Source organism: Danio rerio, chromosome 8 (assembly GCF_052040795.2).
Source record: "Danio rerio strain M-AB ecotype USA chromosome 8, GRCz13ab, whole genome shotgun sequence".
Lineage (NCBI taxonomy): Eukaryota > Metazoa > Chordata > Actinopteri > Cypriniformes > Danionidae > Danio > Danio rerio.
In genome coordinates, this window is record NC_141028.1 from 21,572,501 (window position 1) to 21,589,776 (window position 17,276).

The 17,276-nt window shown below is 35.2% G+C and overlaps 1 protein-coding gene across 4 annotated transcripts in view; it reads left to right on the forward strand.

Moving 5' to 3' along the window:
• The window catches only part of LOC147835561 (uncharacterized), a 75,999-nt gene extending 61,264 nt beyond the window's left edge, over positions 1-14,735 (forward strand). For all 4 annotated transcript variants that reach the window (XM_087264505.1, XM_087264504.1, XM_087264506.1 and 1 more), the window contains one exon: positions 13,455-14,735. The gene's annotated coding sequence lies outside the window, so the exon portion shown is untranslated. The remainder of the gene's footprint in view (positions 1-13,454) is intronic.
• The last annotated feature ends 2,541 nt before the right edge of the window (positions 14,736-17,276 follow it).

Here is a 17,276-nt window from a genome sequence, read left to right on the forward strand (position 1 = left end):
ATTATACTTTCATTTGTTTGGTATGATTATGTTCAGTTTGAAGGTGCTTGTTTCAGTCTGGTATTTTGGTGTTTAATTTGGCGGTTTATGATGCTGTGATGGAGTAATGTAATGTTGTACTGCTTGGATTTGTCTTGGGGTGTGTTCGCTTCTTCAAGGCATTGTTGCTTATGCAGCTGGACAAGCTGTAATAACACAAACACAACTTAGCACAGCACTGCAGGTTGTATTAGCGCAGATCATGTTTCCCACAGCACAGAACCTGACTTGTTGGACTACACCGCAATTACTGGGGTGATTAATCACCTGAGACAGTGCCTTAACAGATGTGTTTGTTTGTCAAAATGTTTGCTTGTCTTATTAGCCCCAGTGGTCACCCATGCAAATCACAGCCCTGTGCGTCTCCTGTCTAACAGGCTCTTGCATGGTTGGGATAATTTGGAGTGGCATTATTGTTTTTGGGCTATTGCTCAACAAATGTTGAAATCCAGTGGGTTAGCAGATTACTGCAGCCATAAGAGAGCGTAAGGGTGTAAAAACATCCAGCGCACGATTGTGACAAAATCCAGAACATAGTTTTCATTCCCTGCGCTAACATTCAGAATGAGAAAAACGTGCTGGCATCTCTACCATATGAGTTTTCTTGTGTCTACAAACTAAAGCACTCAAAATACTTTAAGAAATTATCCGTGCTATAAAACATTCTGTATTATTTTTATGATATCATCTGAATATTCCATGCCATTTGTTTCTGAGCCTTTCCTAAACATTTTTTACAGCAGGGCTGAGCAACTTCTGCTTCCTGCAGAATTGAGCTCAAACCAAACTGCTTTTAGTAATCCTAAATACCTTGTTTGTTAGATATAAAACTTGAGTTTAACTCTGAAGGATCAAAATGGATCAAAAGTATGATAAATTTAAACATTTAACTGAATATTATATAGCTTATGCAAGACTTGACTAATCAAAAAATATATTTTTTATATTTATTTTAAATATTAACATATTAACATTTATTAATTTATGTTGAATTTTAGGAAATTTATTTAGAATTTTTGAAATTATATATTTTATTAGTTTATATAGATGTTTCAGCCTGAGACAGTATATTGCAGATACATGTCCCAATTTAATACTTGTTGAAAAAAGACAAACTTGTTATTTACATTTTTATTATTGGATAAAATAAGCTACTCTTATTATACAGTTAAGTATATATTAACAGTCCATTTTAATGCAGGACAATATAACTACACTATAAAAGTACACTGTAAAAAAATTAAGTCAGTTTCTTGAGAGGTGAACTTTTTAATTTGTGCCAACTGTAGATTTTTTGTCTGCAGAACTGGAATGCATGAAGTAAAAAAAAATTTAAGTCAGTACAAAAAAAAAACGTTTTTTTTTCTTTTGTTTTTTCTTATGTACTGAACTTTTTAAATTAATATTATTTTTGGGAGGTTTTCACCTTTAATTGATAGGACAGTAGAGAGTATAGACAGGATGGTGTGGGAAAAGGAGAGAGGGGAAGGATCGGCATAGGACCTGTGTCACTGTGAACACTAGTGCTATCCGACATAGCAAAATATCTTTGGCTCATGGCCCACACAATCAGCTTTTGCTTGGCCCAAATGCTGCAGTGAATTATGGTACATGACTGGACCAAATCTGGCTTCCAGAAAAGGACCAAACATGGACCTTATCTGGGCCAAGTCTCAGCCAAGAACAACAACTCATAACTGAGTCTGAACTGGGCCAGATATGTTGGTGCGTCTCCACTGCAATGAAATTGATAAACCCATGAAGCATGGCGCTTTAGGCGTACTATGGGTGTGCTTTTTCCTCAAAGCGACCTGATTGGTAGATTTTTTTCTTTATTTGAAAAAAATAAAAATGTGTTTTAAAAGTGAGTCAAGATAGGCCAAACTTACATGGCCCACACATCAATTATTACCATCTGGGCCAAATACTATATTTTACTTCTGGCCCAAATATTGTGTGCCACCTTTAAGACTGTGCCACCTCTGCCAAACCAGGGCCATGTTTGGCCCACATGCTGTATGCCAGTGCCTGATGAATGCCTGCTGTGCCAGATTTATGCCCAATTCTTTGCTACCAGCTGGGATTTGTCAACGCACTAACCAGTACACCACTGGCACTGACATCTGCTTAACTTTTGAAAACATCAGCTGCACTGACCTAAAATGTCTGAAGTTGAGTGAAAAAAAAAACTCTTAGAAATTGGTACTTAGAAATAATACATTGTCAGAACAATTAAATATTTTTTTAAATTGGGAAAAAAACTAAAGCAGAGACAAATGTTAAAAAAATTATTAGACGCAGAATTAGAAAAATGCTTTGTAATGCTTCACAGGAAAAAACAAGACTCAGCAAAGAGTCTGTGTGAAGGATGTGGCTTTATAGTCCTAGTAATCAGTCCATCATGAGCTTCCAGCAGTTGTTAAATTAAATATTAAATACATTTGACTTCTCATTTAAGAATGCATTTTGATTTATTATTTGATCATTTGAGTGTTTGTTTTATCATATGAGTTGTTGTCATATTTTTAGGCATTTGATTTTTCACTTTGTTAGGAAAAAACTTACATAAATATACATCACAGCCGGTAAATGTGGGATGAAAATTTACATTAAAAATCTTTCTGCAGCTGCGCCTCATACACCCCTCACCCCCCTCATAAAAAGATAAACAACAAATGAATAATAATATTGAATTATGTCAGCATTGTTGCAGTAGTATTTTGTTGTTATTATTAATAATAATGACATCAATGTTATTATTGGTGTTACTATTCTTTTTGTCATTGTTGTTAGGGTTAGAAATACTGCAACCATTATTTCTTTAAGTGAGGAGGTCTGAGGATAACTCAACTTAAAGTAACAAGTTGGCAGAAGCTTTTTTTAGGTGAACTTGCAAAGTTTTGCTCAAAATCCTTTTATCTTAATGGGGAAAATTTTGATTTAGGGTAAGTAAATGTGTTAGATGTAGTTGTACAGACATTTTTACAGATTTTTTTTCAAAAAAAAAAAAAAGTAGTTTTTAACTTTTTTTCAAGTTGGATTTTTTTTACAGTGTATATAACCTAGCTATTATTAAACGAATACCAGCATCTCTGCCATGTTAAGAACTTAAGATTAATCAGACACAATACTGTGGTCAAACAGTTTAATCTCATGATCATGGAAACCATAATTTTGAGTGTTTGAATCACAATCAACAGGCATGTAAGCATAACATTACCACTCTGACCAAGACTAAAGTACAAAAAAGCTGTGTGCTTTTCAAAACATTTGTCATGAATGAACTCTCTGACCTTATTCTTAAGATTCCCATATCACCTTATTTTTCATGTAAAAGCGGGTGCTGCCATTTGTAAATGTAATTTGTCTGGCTTCTAGCGCCATCCGCTTCCAGTTATTTTTAGCAGTAAAAAACAGCCCCTTCGCTGCTTGATATTGCTGTAATAAATGGGCATAATGCATTTTCGTAATTATTAACAATCTTATCAAGAGAAGAGCAAAAAGAAAGCAATGCAGCAAAGATGACCTAACTGACAGATACCAGATTTATGATTGACTCAGGACATACCTAGTATACTTTTATGTTTTCTTTTATTTTTTATTATTCTGTTTTTTACTGTACACACTTTATGTTCTATATCCTGATCATACCCCTACCCCTAAAAACATTTATTACGATTTATAACTTAACAAATCTTCAGATACTAAATCCTTGTGGGAAAGCCCCCCCCCAAACACACATAACATATTGCAGTATATTTTCCATGAGATCATCTATACTCTCAGGACAAATTCCTGTCATACTTTTACACAGTGCATTCACAGCAAATTCCTCTGAGTAAAATTGACTCAGTTCAGAGAGTATTTGGCCCCTCTTTAAATAAGGGGTTGGTAATAAGTAAAGCTTCTGTTTGTGGAGGTACTTAATGATCCTCTGCTGATATTTTGAGAGAATCAATGTATTAAATTTCAGCTGATTTAATCTAAGACTGTGACTGAAGTCATTTGTAGTTTTGTGTTTCTTCTCTGTGTTTGTTTATTAACAGCAAGTGTTCATTATCAGTGCTCAATCATCACTTAATCCTTTCATTGTCTCAATAACTTGAGTAACTTTAACTTAATTTAGAGACACCAAATACTCTAAACTGAGTACATTTTACTCAGAGGATTTTGCTGTGTTTTTACTAAAACTAACATAAATATCTGTAAATTAACAGTTTTACATTTGTTTTCCCCCCATTTATTTGTGCTTTTGAATTGCATTATGGAAGCTTGATTTTTCCTCCAACAATGTTGAAAGGTATGACACATCAAACAACTTCTTTTGACATTTTTAATAGTTTGAATTGATATATTGTCTGGATTTGGCAGTTGATTTTTCAGCATCAAAAGTTGACAGAGCAGAGATCAAATTCCAATAATGCAATTCATTCATTCATTCATTCATTCATTCATTCATTCATTCATTCATTCATTCATTCATTCATTCTTTCATTCATTTTCCTTTGGCTTAGTCCCTTATTTATCAGGGATCACCACAGTGGATTGAACTGCCAACTACTCCGGCATATGTTTTACACAGTGTCCTTCCAGCTGCAACCCATTACTGGGAAACACCCATACACTCTCACATTCACTATAGTCAATTTAGCTCATCAAATTCACTTATGGCCCGTTTCCCCTGAGTGGTATGGTATGGTACAATTCGGTACACTTTTATATCCGTTTCCACTGTCAAAAGGTACCAAAAAGCAAACCGTAACATGCCACTTTTTGGATACCCTTTCGAAAGGGCACCTAGCCAAACAAAAGTGTACCAAAAGGCGGAGCAAGATGTGCGGCTAAACGCTATTGGTTTACAGAGATGCGTCACTAGCTTGTGCACAAGCCAGGAGAATGAAAACAAAGGAAGCAACATTTTAAAAAACAAAGCCGAGACATTGCACTGTAATAATATACATAAAAAAACTAGCCATGGCTGACCCGAGCTTAAACAAGCCTTGTTGTCATGTTAATGAACAGCTACAAAGCTAGGAAGACCAGAATCTAAGCTTGCTTGCGCGTTTATATTTGAAATAACAAACTTCTTGAGCTGATGATAATAACGTGTACATGATTATTTAAGTGCTTTTGACATCCTTTCAGAAACTGACAAACAGGAGAGAGAAGGGCAAAAAACTAAAGAGAAGTCGGAAAAAACAAAGGACCAAATGGTTCTTTCAGCAACCTAAAACATGAACAAACTGCCATGTTTGACTATTATCATTACTTGTTTGACTATTATGAACTCGGAATGATGAAATTGCTGTGTAACATGTGTTGGTAAGGATTAAAGATACAGACGAGAGGTTTGCTCTGACTGTGGGTTATATGTTGTGTGTTGTTTTTGAACCCTAATAAGGACTAAATGTATGTTGTGTGTAGTTTTGGTAAAATATCAGAGACTGTAAGGGTCTGTATGTTTTCATATATGTTGCATTTATTTATTAATTTTATATAATTGCAGATGTTACAGTAGGCTATTTCATTATTGATCTGCAGTTATAATCAAATTATGTTCATAGAAAGGTTAGTAATGAACATTTATTTATGTTTTATAAAGCATCTGTTTTGTGAGAAGTGCTTCTCTTATAATACTGTATGTGAACGACCCTTACAGCTTTACTTTGACATTTTCTTGAGCGAGAATGACGTCAACTGAAACTTTCTGTCGTACACAGTGGAAGCGCAAGCCTAAAAAGGTGATTCGTACTGACACGTACTATACCACTCAGTGGAAACAGGCCATTATAGTGCGTGTCTTTGGACTGTGGGAAAACCAGAGCACCAGAAGGAAACCAACACGAACACTGGGAGAACATAAAAACTCCTGATAGAAATGCCAACTGCTCTTGCCGAAACTCGAACCAGCAACCTTCTTGATGTGAGGTGACAATGCTAACCACTGAGCCACTGTGCCGCTTTAATAATGCAATTCATAACTGTGAATAATTGAAAAAGCACGTGTTAATCATGACATGTGGAACCCTTTAAATAATAGATTAACTGTAATTTTTTACAGTGTATTGTACAAAATCCTAAACAGTACATTGTATTTTTCAAACATAGTTCGTCATCTCTCCTTGGACCACATACATTTAAATTATGTAGCCTTTGTTGACAGCATTCTCACATTGTGTCGTGCATTAGTAAAAGTATCAACTCTGCCGCTTTACATTCTGCAGGATAAGTTATAGCTTCATCCATCCTGGTCTTTCAGCTCTGCCTGCCATCTCAGTGGAAACACGGCGCTACAGTACAACAGCTGTGAGAACAGAGGATGTAAGGGTCAGTCACAGGCTGAGAGAAAGATCTGTGTAGGCCTGTCAGTAGTTACATCGATTTTAACATCTGGCACGGCCCTAGAGAGAGAGCGAGGGCAGAGAGAGAGAGAGTTAAAGCGCTCTATGTCATAGCATTGACAGCCTAACCCTGTCTGACCTTTGACTACTGCTGTCCTTCACTCTCTAGCAAACCAGGACATTAGTCAGCCGTGGAATCTCCCTTTCACCTTTACTCTCTCTACATCTGCTCTCAGAAGCGGTGTTAGTTATTTTAAAGATATGCTTAAACATTAGGAGGGAATCGGAGTGTGAATTATAGGTTTAGTTTAACCGAGGCCACTGTGTATATGTTATTTGTTTTAGACTTGGACGCATGATGAACCGTATTTAATGCAGTGCTGTTCAGCTTTGTTAGGGATTTGAAGGCTTAAATGTTGTTAGAGAATAAAGTGCTGCGCTCACAAGTCATAATATACAGTATTACTAGTGAACTAATTGCAGTGGTGTAAAGTATCAAATTACAAATACTGAAACTACTGTAATTGAGTAGTTTTCCTTAGAAATTGTACTTTACTAAGTTGTTTTTCAAAATGTGTACTTTTACTTTCCCTTGAGTAGATTTTTAGTGCAGTATTGGTAATTTTACTCCACTACTTTCCTTCAACCTGCAGCCACTACTTTATTTTTTCTTTAGTCCTGTGATTAAATCGAACATATAAGGTAAATCGTATTATATTGAACTACCGCAAGACATGGGCGATTTATTATTGCAGCAAACTTATTAAGCATTAAATGTGTCCAAGTAGACGTCCAAAATCTTTGCACACATTGACCCAGAGACTGTTAAGATGCATGTCACTGATCAGAAGATAATGGATGTTTACTGTATGATGACCGAAATGTCCTTAAACTCCCAGCAGACACAATACGTCAACATGACGTCAGATTGACATTGTACCCCAACATCATGGGAACATTGCATCTTGTTTGGAAATGAAAATCGGGTTTGCCGTCAGAGCTCAACGTCAGGCTGACATCAGTGTCACCCAAAATTAACGTTTAATGATGTTACAGCTTGATATTGAGTAAACATTACCACTATGACGTCTATCAGATGTTGGACTGTAGTTACCATACCTGATGAATAAATGTCAGTATTTAACATCAATATGACGTTGGTTTAAGATGTTGGCTCGACGTTGGATTTTGGTAATTTTTTTAAGGGCTATGACACCCCCCACTTTTGGTTCAAGTCTACCCCAGAATTTTTTCAAGAAAATGCATCTTAATGAGCAAGGAGCTCCTTAATCAGAGGCAGGAGTGGGCGTGGCCAGCAGAATAGGGGAGGAGGGGAGCGAACAACTGTTGTCGGTTAGCTCACAAAATGAAACATAAACAGTTTACAAAGTTAAAATGCAAAGAAATAAACAGTAATTTAAAGCTCTGCTACGTTTGTTATTCGTAATTTCATATCCACACAACCACAATTTATATCATTAATAAGATAATCGTGTTTATTTAAACACTATAAATGAGGACTTCTCCCTCAATCCCCGGGTCTGAATGCAAACTCAGTGCGGCAGGTCTCTTGCCCTGCCTATTTCGACCATTAGTCCTGCTGGTCAGCTAGAGGATTAAGGCGAACACAGCAGCACGGCGATGTGACTAAATGTGAACGAACTCCACTGATAGGACAAAGTCCGCCATACTTGTACTGCTCTTCTGACAAAAATGCTTGCTGCACACAAACAGCTTTGCTATATCGGCCCTGACAGGATCGTTGGGGAAAACATGCAATAAACCCTGTGGATCTTGGACACAAACACATACGACCCTTCATGAACTGCTAAATACTGTGTGCCGTGGGTCCGTGGACGCGGTCTCACCCAGTCTTCAACAAAGGGTCTCACAGCTTGGCACTAGGAGGTTTGTGTCTTGCCTTCGGAAAGCACGCACAGGCTCTTCTCATAGGATAAGAAAACTTCGCTATGAATAATGATAAGAAACCGACACGTCATCTTCGCACTTGCAGTTTTGTGCTACTTCACCGATTTTGATCCCGCCCCAAAAATCATTTTTATATCCCAAAAATCATTTTAAAGATTAAATTAGCTGACAAAAGCTCAAAACTATCCAGTTTTTCCCACAATTAAAGCTAACAGATGCTAACATTGTCTTAACTGATGCTCAACACACAAATTTGTTAAAATCTCAAAAAAAGTACTCGAGGGTTTCTTGAACCTTTAACACAATTTAAAATCAACCAATCATCAACGTCATTTAACCTCATTATTGGACATTAAAATAACTTTGTCCTTAGATGCTGGCTAGACATTAAATTTTGGTCACCTAACATCACAACCTGAATTTAATCTAATAATAACGTCTTATGATGTTGTGTGCCTGCTGAGCAGTAACTAAATGCATTGCAGAATGTTACGTTTACACCGTTTTCCTGAACGAATGACCTTTAATACAAGGAGTGTGTTTTCCAAAAGCATTGTTAGCCAACGGTTGCAAGTTCCATTATTACAAACAATGTTTCAGTTTTTCTTAATGTATAGCTCTAATGAACTACAATGAAAAAGCATGGCAAACTTGCAACAGCTATTGATGCAAACTAATTTTTGATCTGTGGTTAGAAGCACAGATTCTTTTAATGTGTCAAATGGACTCAAACAAGAGTCTGCAATATGGGCAAGCTGGCTTGCAGTGCAATCTGTATATTCCATGAAGTTTTATGCCAGTACATCTTTATCTTTATTAGTTCAGCAGTGTTGCTGTACAGTAAATGAACACATGTTTGTTTGGGCAAAAGAATGAGAATTAAAGTGGGAAAAAGTCATTAATAGCATGAATGTGTTTTGTTGTGCTTCATAAAGATAAATTAATTAAACATTATTCTCCGACCTCGGGATCCCCCAGGAGGATCTGGAGGAAGTATCTGGGGAGAGGGAAGTCTGGTGTTCTCTCCTAACGCTGCTGCCCCAGCGTCCCAGCCCCGGAAAAGTGGTAGAAAATGAATGAATGAATTCTTTTTTCGTGTTGGTGTGGGTTTTCTCCGGGAGCTCCAGTTTCCCCCACAGTCCAAAGACATGCGCTATTGGTGAATTAAATAAACTAAAATGGCTGTAGTGTATGAGTGTGTGTGTGTGTGTACAAGTGTGTGTGTGTGTCAATGCAAGAATGTATGGGTGTTTCCTAGTATTGGGTTGCAGCTGGAAGGTTGGCGAATAGTTGGCGGTTCATTCTGCTGTGGTGACCCCTGATAAATAAAAGGACTAAGCCAAAGGAAAATGAATGAATGAATGAATGATAGATATATAGGAGTATTCTTTTCAGTTCCCCCAGTACTTTTCCTCACATCCTCACAAGTATTTAAATTGTTAATGCAACTATTAAAGGTTTAGTTCACTGTACTTTTTGACAGAAAGTCTGTTCACTAGTTGGAAGTCTATTCAGTCTTCTGTGCCTCCATTTTGCCTTCCGGGTTCTTAAAAAAAGTAACCCTGGGCACATATTCCCAGTGACTCTGTGTTGATCACTTTATATAATGAACAGTTTTTGTTTAGGCGTTCATTCACATTTAAAGTCTGACCGTCAAACAGCTTTTAAATTCAATGAGAAATTTCGGTTCATTCAGAAGTTCAAGCATTCTTGCTTGATATGTGAGAACCAATAATAAGAGTTGCTCTTGCATTTCACATGGTAGGTTTGAGCTTCTACAGAAACCAATAGGATTTGTTCTTGTGCCTCAAGCAGGTTTAGTTGAGCTTGTGTGTATATTTGCTGATCAATGTTTATACCTGAATAATGTAATAAAATAATATAGTAAAGTATACAGTACTTGTGCCTCTTCATAAGACTTTTTACTGCTAAAGAAAACAAACTGCTTAGTTCCTGTGGATTTATTTTACAATTTAATTGAAAGAATTTGAGATGTTGGGTTTTGGGAGAATCATTTGAATCATATACATTTGAATCATTTACATGCGTCTCTTGTTCTTAAAGATTTATCTTTCTGAAATTGAAATATTAGTGATTTGGGAGAAAAGACTTCTTCCAGTGTAAAAAACAATGTAAAAATAACTTTATTTATATTCTGAAGACTGAAGACAAAAGTCGTACAGGTTTGAAACTGTGAGGGTCAGTTACTCATCACATATTATAGGACAGATAGAGAAGAAGCCCTGCAGTTCTAATCATAATAATGCATGGGGCATGTCTTGTATGGTTTAAACCTTCAACAGATTTCCAGATTTGCACCTCAGTTTTTTTTTTACACTATACCCATTTATTAGTTGAGTTGAGGAATTATTTAGAGGTCTGCAGTGGTGTTTTTGCCTCAGTGGTGTTGGAATGGCAACAGTAAGATCTTTCTGGTCCAATCCCTCTTGATAATACCTCTGTATGTTTGGCTTATGTCAGATTTATGCCAAACTACATCTGATCTTGCATAATAAAACTTGAAAACCTGGACTGTCTGTTGTTATATTTTATAACAATAGCCAAAAACATTGTACGTGTCAAAATGAAGATGTTTTGCAAAATCCTTATATCAAAAAGCAATTTTTGATTAGTAATATGCATTCCTGTGTAATTTATTGGTTAAAATTTAATTTTTTCTACAACAAAGTATTTACTTTGTTTTGAACCCCCAGATTCCAAATATTCAAATAGTTGTGTCTTGACCAAATTTTGTACTATCCTAACAAACTATAGATCATTATCCTGATTTCATGTCATTATTAAATCTAAATTAACAAAAATTGACATTGGGGTTGTGATCCATATGTGCTCCACATCAGAGCTTGGAAGCTCTAAGTCCACAGAGAGAAAAAGAGGACGGAGTGTGAACAAGTCGATGAAATATTGAGTAAAACATGAAGGTAAAATGATCTGATCGGAACTCTGATTATGAGTTAAATACAGGCGAAGGAATCCTCTTGCTTAAGCACGCTGAGCACAGACACCCCGCTTGCACATGCCAACTGGCCCAGAAGTGATAGATGAGCTGAAGGCAAAGCAGGGGGGTGGATGGGCATCAGGAAGGGCAGCTACAAGCTAAGAGACAGAGCCTGAGAAACAGTAGAGGGCATTCTGAGGCCAACCTGGGGTGTAAAAAAAGAGCAAAATGACCAATTTGATAATATAGTAGGAGGGATATTGAGAACAGGACTATCTGAAGCGGCACATCTGCAGAATGCATTACAGGGTGTGCAGTGCATTGGTGTGTTTTTTCTGCCTGCGTGCAGCAAAGCCGAGCTCAGGTTTCGGCAGTGTGCGGCAGGGGGCCGTCTCCTGTTGACGCGTGATGATTTAGTCAGGTGTGAGCGTGCACTTTCCAATTTGGGGGGAAATAAATTAGAAGTGATTTTTTATGAGGACTGTGTCCCAGTTCCCTGGCTTGCAATCCACCCCTACTGTGCACTGTCAACCCAACTGATGTGTTTATAAAGAGAGCTGAGGCTGGACCTCCGGGATCTTTCTATAACGCGCACACACAAACACACACACACACACACACAATGACAAACTTCAGCTTCTTTTGCAAACCTACACAAACACATGCATTTTGAATAAACAACTCATAAAATGGAAAAATAGCTATTATAGATGAGCTGCTTAATATTTTTGTGTTAATTTTTCAGATTACTTTTGCAAGTTATTAGTGTTCAGAATCATATTTAACACAATATAAATCTGGACATTTGGAAGGATTTTAGATGTTTAAAATTATTCCATGAGCAAATTTCTAATTTTTCATATATTTGTACAAATTATGTTCAATTATACTAACATAGAAAATAGCAAATGGATTCTCAAATTCATGTTTTGGATACATTTTTTTATTTAGATTTCTACCTAAACTGTTAGGTATATTAAAACTGGTAATGAAAAAATGTAATTTTATTCAGTTTTGAAGGCTGTCTTAAACTTTGTGAACATGATAAAACATTTAATATAATTAAATATGCATAGATAGATGGATGGATTGACGGACGAACAGAAGGACAGTTGAAGTCAGAATTATTAGCCCTCCTGTTTATTTTTTTACCCCAATTTCTGTTTAACAGAGAGAAGATTTTACCAACATATTTCTAAATATAGTAGTTTTAATAACTCATTTCTAATAACTGATTTATTTTATCTTTGCCATGATGACTAAATAATATTTTACTAGACATTTTTCAAGACTCTTCTACACAGCTTAAAGTGACATTTAAAGGTTTAAGGTTAATTAGCTTAACTAGGCTGGTTGGGGTGATTAGGAAAGTTACTGTATAATAATAGTTTGTTCTGTAGACTATCGAAAAATATAATTTAAAGGGGCTAATCATTTTGACCTCAAAATGGTTTTTAAAAAATTAAAAACTGCTTTTACTCTAGCCAAAATAAAACAAAAAAGACTATCTCCAGAAGAAAAAATATTATGAGACATATTGTGAAAATTTCCTTGCTCTGTTACACATCATTTGGGAAATATTTAAAAAAAGAAATAAAAAAATCAAATGGGGATTAATAATTCTGACTTCAACCAGATAGATAGATAGATAGATAGATAGATAGATAGATAGATAGATAGATAGATAGATAGATAGATAGATAGAATAATTGCTTAATATATGACATTTTTAAGCTTTCTAATACTCAATGGTGTTATATTTGCTTTATTGTAACAGCATTGTAATTTTTACTAAGAGTTGAGTTGAGTTTTTTATTGAGAAATGTGACTTTTTTTGTAGTTATGTATACTTTTCTTCATTTTAATTAATTTATCTGCATTTATTTATATTGTTAATAAATCAATTTGTGCTAAATAAAAATGAGAACATTTCCTTAAATAAAATGTGCATGTTTATATTTCATTTTATATTAGTTAGTTTAGTTGTCTATTTTATTCATACTTAATTTTTTATTATTATTGTTACTATTTTTGGTGTGAAATTGGTCCTGTCATATTTTACCTCACCACATGTTGCTTGCTTCTTCTCACTGAGAATTTCTGTAAATCAAGATAAAGCTATAATTGTACCATCAAAGCTGGCAAAGGAAAAGAACATTTTCTCTCACTCTTTTTCTTTTCCCCAGTGCCGCTTGAAGACTAATATTTTTGCAGAGGAGGCTGCAGTGAGTGGGCCGAGCCGAAGGAAGCAGCCCGACTGAGCTCCACAGGAGGCTGTGCTCAGGAAACCCAAACCCTCAGTGACCCCTGACCTCTGCTACTGCTGCAACATCTGCACCAGAGAGACCAAAATGAAGAAAAAAGATGAGGAACAGACATTGAGGTACAGTGAGGATGAGGAGTAAAAATGTCAAGTGTACAGTACGCAGAGAACGAGAGAAGCGGTAAAAGGAAATGCTCTGCTGTTGTCCAGAATTGTCCATCAGATGAGCTGCTATGGTTTGGTTTGAGTGGTCAGACTGTGAGAGATGGTAATCTGGACTATTACTGTAATCCTCTGTCAGCAGTGGTAGAAGCGGCTGGAAACAAGCTCTCTCCGACCATCAGACTCGCTCGCTGAGGGTTTGCAGGCAGCAGTTTCAACTTTCTTCCCTTAAGCATGAATGAAATTGTGAAGCCTTTGGATCTGACATTATACTGTATGTATTGGGGAGACCAAGGCTAGTGGACAAGTGATTCTTTATTTGTTATTTCAGCGATGTATTCCTTAAAGTGTTTGTTTATTTGACTTTCAAACTGTTTACAACCAATATAAACGTCCCGTGAAGTCCTTTGAAATGTGCACTTTTTATTTTATTATTTGGCGTAATCTCAACTGAAAGCTGTAAAAATGGTGGGACATGTAGTAGGTCCTTTTTAAAAAAAAACAACAGCCAATAGTGTTTTGTTTTTATCACAGCTCTTCCAGTGAGTGGTGGAGTTCAAACTCATCAAATGAGAAGCAAATGAGAAGCATCTTGAAGGGGGTGGGGAATGTCAGATAGCAGAGAGCGTATGATTGGTCAAGATTTGATTAGAAACTGAAGTATGAGGTGATCTGAAAGATGGCGGAAGTGACAAACTGCACACTAAAAACAAAATTTGTCACTGTTTTGGAGCACATTAGCTAATAGATATCCTTGAAACGTACACACTGAAAATAACATCTGGAATTTTTTATTTTAATTTCACAAGACCTTTAAATTAGTAATAGTCATCCTTTTTTTGCAATAACTTTTAGATAAGAAATAAACTAAACAAAAAAATTATAGCAAATTCTCATATGTTAAAAATTAAACATTGCTGTGTGACTATTAATGTTTAATTAATAAAAAAACAAGTTGTATATAGGTTGTAGGTGAATTACATGAGCTCTCTCTCTCTCTCTCTCTCTCTCTCTCTCTCGTGTTATTAGTAAAATTAGTTAACAGTAATATTAGTGACCTCCAAGTGATGACGGGTGCCCAATACGTCTAAATCCATCTAAAGCAGACCTTCCTCGGCTAGTCATTCTGACATTTACCCTGACTTTGAAATCATTTTGGGTGTTTAACAGTCTTTGCTTTCATAAATGAATTACTTTTATTACAGTTTATTATGTATTGGCTAAGCACAAAGTTATGTTTATTAAATATTATTTCCCATTTCCATGTTAACCTTATAAGATTAATTAAAGGTGCAGTACAACCAAAAAGATGTTGGTAACCAGCTCATTTTTAGTGCTGCAATAACATACTGTTATTTATAAATACCAAAAAAAAGTGCCAGTACTAGCATAAAAGTTCTTTTGTATTAATTTCTAAGTTGAAAAAAATAAAAAAAGTTTGATTTCCTGTAACTAACGTGCAAAAGATATAATCCTTTTTACAGTAGTTTGCTGAAATCATGCTACCTGCCTCAATTTCACAATAAAATTATGAATACAACATATTACTGTAAATTTTTTGTTAAATCCTGTAAAGTTATACTAATGCAATTTACAGTGAAAAATTACAGTTACTTATGAAAATATGGTATATTTTACAGTGCAGCTATAAAAAAAATTAAGAGACCACTGGAAGTCTCTACACTTGAAGATTCTCCGGATTTATGGTTTATATATTTTGTGTCTGAGTAAAATGTTTGTCACAATTTATTTTAAGGTGCAATTCTTGCTATTGATTTACCAATTGACTATGATTTTTGCCTTAGTAAACTCTCAATTTGCTGCTTTTAAATAGTTAGTAATTAAGTAATTAAGGTAGTAGTTTGGTTTAGGTATTGGGTAGGAATGGAGATGTAGAATAAGATCATGCAGAATATTTACTTTATAAGTACAAAAAAAACCCGGCAATATCTTAATAATACTGTAGGTAGGTAACAAACCACTATAATTAATATTGAGAATTGGAACTTAAACTAAAGTGTTCCCCAATGTTTTTGTTGTTGATTTACTCTGAGAATTACTGATGGCATTTCCTCCAAATTTAAAAGAAAACTGTTGCCATTTAGATATTTTTGTTGCATAAAAAAAAAAAAAAACATATATATGTATATATATATATATATATATATATATATATATATATTTTTTTTTACAAATAACAGCTGTTTAATTATAGAAATTTACTGTAAAATAATGACCATTAAATTACAGAAATTTACAGTAAATTTTAATTTCTAGTAGATTTCTGTAATTTACTGTAATTACTATTTTATTTCCCCCCAACACACACACACACACACAAAATCAGATTTTTTTTTACAGTGTATATATGTAAAATATATATGGTGCAGCACAAGTACTAGTGGTTCATCCAATCTATGCAGCCAACACTATAAAGAAAAAAAAAACACTTTTGCTGATTGTTCACTTGTTCAAACTACTTTTTATATTGAACTGTATCAACACAATTCTTGTGATTTTTGGGAGGTTATCTTAATGGTTTTATGTTCAACCAATTAAATTTTTTTAATCAATTAACTTAATTGATTTGTGATGGGGCAACATGAAGGTGTTGTGTGGATCCCTGTATTTTTTGTAAACCACTAAAAGTCACTTTGCTCCAACAACTGCTGAAAGGTTCCATGATCTATATGAAAGTGTTGAGTGTTATAAAACTTGATTCACAAGCTATGGACCATTGTTATTTAGCACAAATTGAATGTGTATTATTTAAATGTAATTCATTCTTCTTAGGCAAAGCTGGTTAAAGACTGTTGTGTATTCAGTATTTAATGTCACATAATTATTTAGCAATCATTTTAAAATAATTGTTTGCTGATGAAACTAATACAGTTAATCGTTAAAAAAGTGGAGCTGCAAATTTTTTTTGTGCTTTTTTTGTTACTTTGCGGAATAGAATATTCAGAACAGCTTTTATTTGAAATAGAAGTCTTTTGTAACAATCTGAAAGTCTTTACTGTCACTTTTAATCACTTTTGATTTTGCTTAATAACAGTATTAAATTCTTTTCATAAAATCTTACTGACCACAAACGTTGAACTGACGTGCATTATTATTACAACATCCCACAAGCATGAATAGCCTTTTGTAGCCCAAACGTAAGTGCATATACAGAAACTGACTACCGTAGTCTGCCATCCCTTCTGAGATCCTTAATGTATAGAAATAACTTTTAATAGGCACACCATTAAACGCTGTCATCAGGGGAAGGGCAAGAGAATCTCAAACAGTTCAAAGTCTCTCACCTTTACGAGCTGATATAACTCGACTAGGAGTGGCAAAGACAGTGGGAGGAATAGGCTGAGTTGAAGAAGAGGAAGTGGGCAGTGTAGTTTTCGGGCTGGGTGAGGGGTAATAGTGACGGGGTCAGTTGCTGGGTGGTCAGAAGAACTGTATGCATGTGTGGTAAAACTCTTTGGGCATAATCGCAGGAATCTCAAATTTCTGCTATATCTTCATCTCAATCAGTTTTAAACACGTTTCCATGCTTGCATTAATGCAGTTTAAGTTAGTCACTTATATT